The sequence below is a fragment of the Antechinus flavipes genome, chromosome 3, assembly GCF_016432865.1.
Source record: "Antechinus flavipes isolate AdamAnt ecotype Samford, QLD, Australia chromosome 3, AdamAnt_v2, whole genome shotgun sequence".
In the NCBI taxonomy this organism is placed as follows: Eukaryota; Metazoa; Chordata; class Mammalia; order Dasyuromorphia; family Dasyuridae; genus Antechinus; species Antechinus flavipes.
In genome coordinates, this window is record NC_067400.1 from 8967652 (window position 1) to 8974313 (window position 6662).

A 6662-nucleotide genomic window follows, 5' to 3' on the forward strand; every position below is an offset into this window, starting at 1 on the left:
TGGTCCTTGCCCTTAGATGGCCCAGATTCTCAAACCGCGAGTTCCTTTTCTGTGAGCTCCTCGGAGGCACGAACTTGAGCCTTTCTTCATATCCTCATCCTGGCTCATCCCAGAAGCTTAATAAATGTTTCTCCCCTACTACTGATTCTCTGGGAGCGGGAGAGGGGAAGGTCCATAAATAAAGGCAAGATCTAGAAGCAAAGTTCTCATCTCTCCATGGCCCAACCGTGTTCTTGATCTTTCTCCTGTATGTGTAAGTCTACCCCATATATCATTAACATAATGATAATACACACACGAAATGTTGTCTGTCCCTCATATTTGAAGAGGACCACACTGACAGCACAAGGCCGGCCTCGGGCACAGGATGTGTGACTGTGGCTGCCGAGACCGAGCTGAGCTCAGCAGTTTCCAGGCCACAAACAGCTCCCTCTGAGACTGGGGGTGGGGACCCCTCCAGGCTGCCCTCACGTGATCCCGAGCTCCGGGCTTCCACGCTGCCATTTCCGATGTGGACACCGGGCTCAGCCGTCCTGTTCCAGTCTCCCGCGTCTCCTCACTGAGAGGAGGTTCTCAGAGGCCCGGGAGAGTGTTTGCGCATCTCTTCCGGACTCTGGGGGGCTCTGGGTGAATTCTCCATAAACATAAGCTTTTAGGCGTGCGCACCATGTGGCCGCTCAGTAAAGGAAGCGCTCACTAAAGTGGAAGCGCTCGGTAGTTCGGCTCCAGGGAGGGCCCGAGGGTCTGGCACTTGACCCTGCCGGGCCATCTTCGGGCCCTTCCTAACAGGAGCGGCTCCGTTTCCTGGCGTGGCCCCAACAATGGCGCCAGCCCAATGGCTCCGCGGGCTCCCGGGTGGGCAGACGGTCTCACAGCCCTTCTCTCTCCCACTCCCCTCCGGGGCTTCCCGGCACTGACTCCGTGCATCCCCATCGTGCGCAGGACGCACCTAGAAAACACCCCCAAGCTGAGCGAGCGCGCCCGCCGTGTCCAAGCGCTTTCTTTGCCGCGGCCAGTGGTTCCACGCACGGGGGCGGGGGCGGGGGTTGGGGGCGCCCTTGTGTTTCCTTGGGGTTTTTGGGCCAAAAGCAGCACAGATGGCGGAGAACCGCAGCCAGCGCGCCCGGAGCGGCGGGAGCACGAGGATGACCGGGAGCGCCGCGCAGCGCCGGGCCGGCGGCCCCTCTGCATCTTATTGAAATATGCGCAGGTGCTAGAGACTGACTAGATGAAGTGAGTCTTCTCTTGGAGGAAAGCCTTTCATTCTACTCCCCCATGTCTTAACAGGGCTGCCATCCACGGCACTTTGCCATCACTCCAGGGAGCTCAGCCGAGCCAGGCCGGCAATCTCGGGCCTCCAGGACTGGGCCGAGCAGGGACAGAGACCTCGAGCCTCTTGGACTGGGCCAAGCAGAACCAATGACCTCAGGCTTTCTGGACTGGGCTGAGCCGGGCCGGCGACCTCGGTCTTGTTAGACCGGGCAGTCTGAGGATGCCAGCCCAAGCCCACCCCATGACGATGTCTCACTCCTGGCTTTATTGGCTCTTGGTTTGGCCAGTGCAGTGAGTCCTCCCTCTGATTGTGACCAGAGACCACTAAGTAGGTGGGAGGAGACAGACTCCGAGGTCCTCCCAGTTCCAGAGTTATGGGTGAACCCGAAGGAGATCCAGGAACGCCTCCAACTTGGAGCCGAGGGCTGGAAGGGAAGCGGGGGCCGGCCAAGCTTCCTCTTCTCTCCCACCCTGGACTCTTCAGCTTGTCAGAGTACCAGGAGCCCTTATTAAACCTTTAAAAACTGCTTTTCTCTCCTTCTTGTTAAGGACATGGGCAGCCTCTGTACATTCAACTCAGTGGTCGGAAGTGGTTACCAGAACTGCCAGAATGGGGCCTGAGCAACCACACTTACCATGGGGAGGAGGGGACGCCACGCCAGGTCCCCGGCTTCCTGCCTCCACAGAATGTGTGCTTTAAAGGAAGCTTTCTGGCCCCACGAGGCAGCCGGCTCTGTCCGGAGGGCTGGGGTAGGCCTCCTAGATCTCCCTTCATTTCCTCTTCTGTCACCGGATCCTGAGACAAAGCCAGGGCAGCCCCAGCTCAGGGGGCAGGGAGGCAGGTAAGGAAAGTGCAAAGGAAACAGTGGAGAGAGCCGGACACATGGGGTGCAGGCGAAGGCCGAGGTGGCGGTCAGACGAGTCTTCCCGTGCGCTCCAGCCCGATCGCGTCCCAAGCACCGTGCTAGGCACCGGGGTCCGGCCCCAAAGAACAAAAGCCACGGCAGGCCGGTCAGCGGGCCGACTCTCCCAGCGTGACTCACACCGTGGACCGTGACACGCCAACACGGCCCAGGGGCTTTCTTGGCAAAGACCCCGGAGCGGTTTGCCATTTCCTCTTCCAGGGCCTGAGACAGATTCAGTCTCTCACCCAGGTCGCACAGCTAGTAAGTGTCCGAGGCCAGATTTGAACCCCAGGCCCACGGCTCCATCCACTGCCCGCCCCACTGCCTGGGCCGAATCTAGTAAATACAATGGGGGTTCTGATTTAGGATCAAATCACCAAGGACAAGAAATGTTTCCTCGGGACAGCCAGCTGGGAGCTTAATGCGTCATAGGCTTGATAACAAGAATTGGGCGGCTAATCAAGTTCGGAGACCCTGGGACCCTTCCAGAAGGAAGGAAGAAACAAGTGTGTATGAAGCACCTGCTATGTGCCAGGCTGTAAACATGGCCTTCTTCGATCTTCCCAACAACCCTGGGAGGCTGGTGCAATCATGATCTCCATTTTACAGATGAGGAAACTGAGATAACTTTTAAGGATTTTGAGTCAGGATTCAAACTCCAGAACCATCACTCTGTGCACTATGGCACTCCCCAACTGCCTCGAGGGAGTGGACAAGGGCTTCATACGCTGGGCCTGGTCAGACCACGTCAGGAATTGTGTGTCTAGTTGGTGTCTAATTGAACTAGTCTGGTGAAGGGGCAGCTGGTGGGCGGAGTGGGCGGCCTGAAGTCAGGAAGGCCTGAGTCCCCATCTGACCTCAGACACTTAACACTTCCTAGCCGTGTGACCCTGGGCAAGTCACTTAACCCCAATTAGGAAAAAAATACTTTTTTTTTTAGTTCGCCAGAAAAGTATCGATGTCCAGAGGAGGATAATTAAGGCAGCTGCACGTCCTCCTTTCTCTCTGGGATCCAATCCTGATTCTGCTCCATCCCTGGGGCTGATTTTCCCATCGCCTGGAAGACTGTCATCATTTACACACTTTCTACATGTCTTCTTCCTTTAGGACATAAGCTCCCCAATCCGGAACGATGCCCATCAAACTGGGCACGCCCTTTGACCCAGCCGTGCCCTCGCTGGGTCTGTATCCCGAGGAAACCATCGAGGAGGGAAAGGGAGCCACGTGTGCAAAAGTGTTTGTAGCGGCTCTTTTTGTGCTAGCAGAGAATTGGAAAATGAGCGGATGCCCATGAACTGGGGACTGGCTGAACAAGCTGGGGGACATGAAGATGATGGAATAATCGAGTTCTAATCATGATGAGCAAGCTGATCATAGAAAAGCCCGGAAAGATTTACACGAACTGATGCTGAGAGAAACAAGCAGAAGCAGGAATACACTGTATACAGGGACAGCAAGATGGTGCGGTGATCGACTAGGAAAGACTGGGTTCTTCTCAGTGGCTCCGTGAGCCAAGGCAAGCTCCATAGATTGGATAGAAAATGTCATCTGCAGCCAGAAAAAGAACTAAGGAGACGGAATGGAAATCAACACACGCTATGAGTTTTTTTTCTCTCCTGTGGTTTTTCCCTTTGGATCTGATTTTTCTCTCCCAATATGATTCATAAAGAAATTTATTTAAATTTAAATTTATATTTTATATTTAATTATTTAAATTATATTTAAATTTATTTAATACTTAAAATATTTATATTTTATTTTTTATTTATTTAAATTATTTAATTTAAAATATAAATATACATCTGTAAAATAAAACAATGAAGAAAGAAGGGAAAAAAATAAGGTCCCTGTGGGCAGGAACTGACTTTCTGTCTGTCTCTGTGTTCCCAGACTTGAGCTTATCATCTTTTAAAGGTTTAATAAATGCTCATTGACTGGCTTAGCACAGGCCTGGCGCGTAGTAGGCACTTAATAAACATTGACTGATTGATGGAGCTGAAGATTCCCAAGTCCATGCTATGGAAGGACTGAGGGGAAATCAAATGCCTAGAAAATAAGGTATGGGGTGGGGAGGGAGGTGGCTGTTTCAGGCAATTGGGGGAAAGATTGGGCCTTTGGCCCCGAGGGCAGAGCTAGAAGCAGCTTCCAGAAGCCCTTCCCACTTTACCTCAAGGGTCCTATGAACCTTTGAGCCTCCTCTTAGGTATCCTTCCATAATGCCATCCCTCTTCCTTTTACTTTAGGGGGTGTGAGCACAAAAGTGCAACTGCTGTGGGTGAGCCCTGGCTTAGGAGTGGGGGGAGGAGACAAGACCGGAGTGTGTGGGTGAGGGAATGGGAGAGGGGGTATCTGGGACCGGATTGTAGGTCCTTCTATCATGGAAAACAAGTGTTTCTAGGAGTAATTCAGGAGTATGTGTGTGTGTGTGTGAATGTGTGTGAGTGTGTATGTGTGTGTGAGTGTGTGTGTGTGAGTGTGTGTGTGTGTGTGTGTGTGTGTGTGTGTGTGTGTACACACTTCCCAAACAGGTGCTCCCTGCCTACCTGTTCACATATGTGAGGTCACAGCCGCATCTGCCTGTTCGGCAGTGTGTAGGGACCCTGGTAGGGGCTGCAGTACATCTGCGCAGGGAGTACGTTACTGCGGTACATTTGCACGTCTATCTGTCCTGCTTGTGCATACGCATGAGTACAAACGAACGGAGGAAAGTGTGGGACGTGTGTGAGCGCCCTCCTCCCTCTCCCTCTCCCTGCAGCCCGAGGGGCCAGTGACACCTTCTCCCCAAGGTGAATAAGAGAGTGGAAAATGTGAGGAGGCGCCCAGCCGCCGCCAGAGACAGCCTCCTACAGGAAGCCGGGGCTGCTGGCGCCTGCCTGGCCCCTCCACCTCCACCCCCACCTCACCACCCAGCCCCCCTTCCTTCCCCCCCTCCGGTCTCCAGGGAGGGGGCCGGCACTCAGCCTTCCCTGGCCCCCCAGGCCTAGGGGCTTGGACCCCGGGCTGAGCGGGGCTGCGGCTTCCAGGACAATGAGCCAGGCCCTTGGTCCGCCCCGCTGGGCCAAGCTCTGCAATCTCTGCAGACCCCCTGGGTGGGGATCCAAGGGAAAGGGAGCATCCTGGCTTGGCCAGCTTCCAAGCGCAAGGACCCAGGCCTCCGGGAAGCGCCTCGTGGCGGATTTAATGAGAGCTGATGGGGACCGGCCTTGCCATGGGGTGGCCTGTCAGGCTTGCAGAGCCCTTGGAGGCACTCTGAAGCTGGAATCCCATTTTAGAGATGAGCTAACTGAGGCCCAACAAGAAGTTCTGGATCTGAGAGCGGACTTCCGCGGGACCCAGGGAGGCCTGAGCTCAGAGCCAGCTCACAAACTTACCGGCTTATGTCTGTTTCCGCATCTCTGAAAGGGGAGGGGAGGGGGGGTGGGGAAGAGACTGGTCCCTCCTCCGCCGGACTGGACAAGGAGAAAATGAGATAACTGGAAAGCGCTTAGCCAATGCCCGGCACATAGTAGGGCGATTATTAGTCATTGCCCGGAAGCTAAAAGACTGCAGAGTCCCTCAGGTCTCCCCCGAGCTAAGCATCCCCCGTGCCCACCAGTGGTCCCTCAGCCGCGGGCGGAGACCTTGGACGGCGGGGAGCCCCTCCCCCTGAGGCAGCCCCTCCCCCCAAGGCAGCCCCCGCACTGGGACAGCTCTGGCCGCGGAGGGACTAATCCCGCCCTTCGGGCCCGGCCAGCTCCCACATGATCCCGAGCCTTCTCCCACGCTCCTCTTCTTGCTGCTGACTACCACCTCTCACCTCAATCCGGAGCATCTGTAAAATGGGCACGCTATCTCCCCCTCCCTGCCAGAGAGGCTTCCACCCTTCCATTTCCCAGCCTGCAGCAGATCTTCCTCCTCCTCTCTGCCTCCCGGCACCCCTAGCTCCCTTGGAGGCTCAGCTCGGGACCGCTGCTTCCCCGGGCCGCCCCCCAGCATTCTCTGCGCTTCCCTTCCCCTGAAATCCTGTCACATTTACTGACATCGATACATGTGCTCTCCCTCCTCCGTAGGAGTTGTGCTCAGGGAGGGTAAAGACTGGCTTGTTTTCTCTCTTTACATCCCCTGGACCTAGCAAGGGCCGTGGCACACAGTAGGGACTTAATGCTCGTTGCACTGAATTGAGTCTTGTAGCATTTCGGACCATCCGAGCAACACGTGAGCTACTGGGAGGAGGAATCATTCAGCTTTTGTCTCTGCACCTCCAATGGCTGGCCAGACACACAGTAGGTGCTTCCTAGCTAAAAGAAATGGCACTTTTCCTTCCTATTTCACGTGGACTGTAGACCACAAAGGGGGAGGGGGGTCTCAATAAATGCTTTTTTAATGGCTGGATGGACACTGGGAGGGGCTTCCAGAGTGGGTGAATGGGGGGTGCTGCTCTCCAGCCCCCCTTCCGGAGCAGGACTTAGACATCAGCCTGAGCTCTCCGGGCTCTCCGCCATTCTG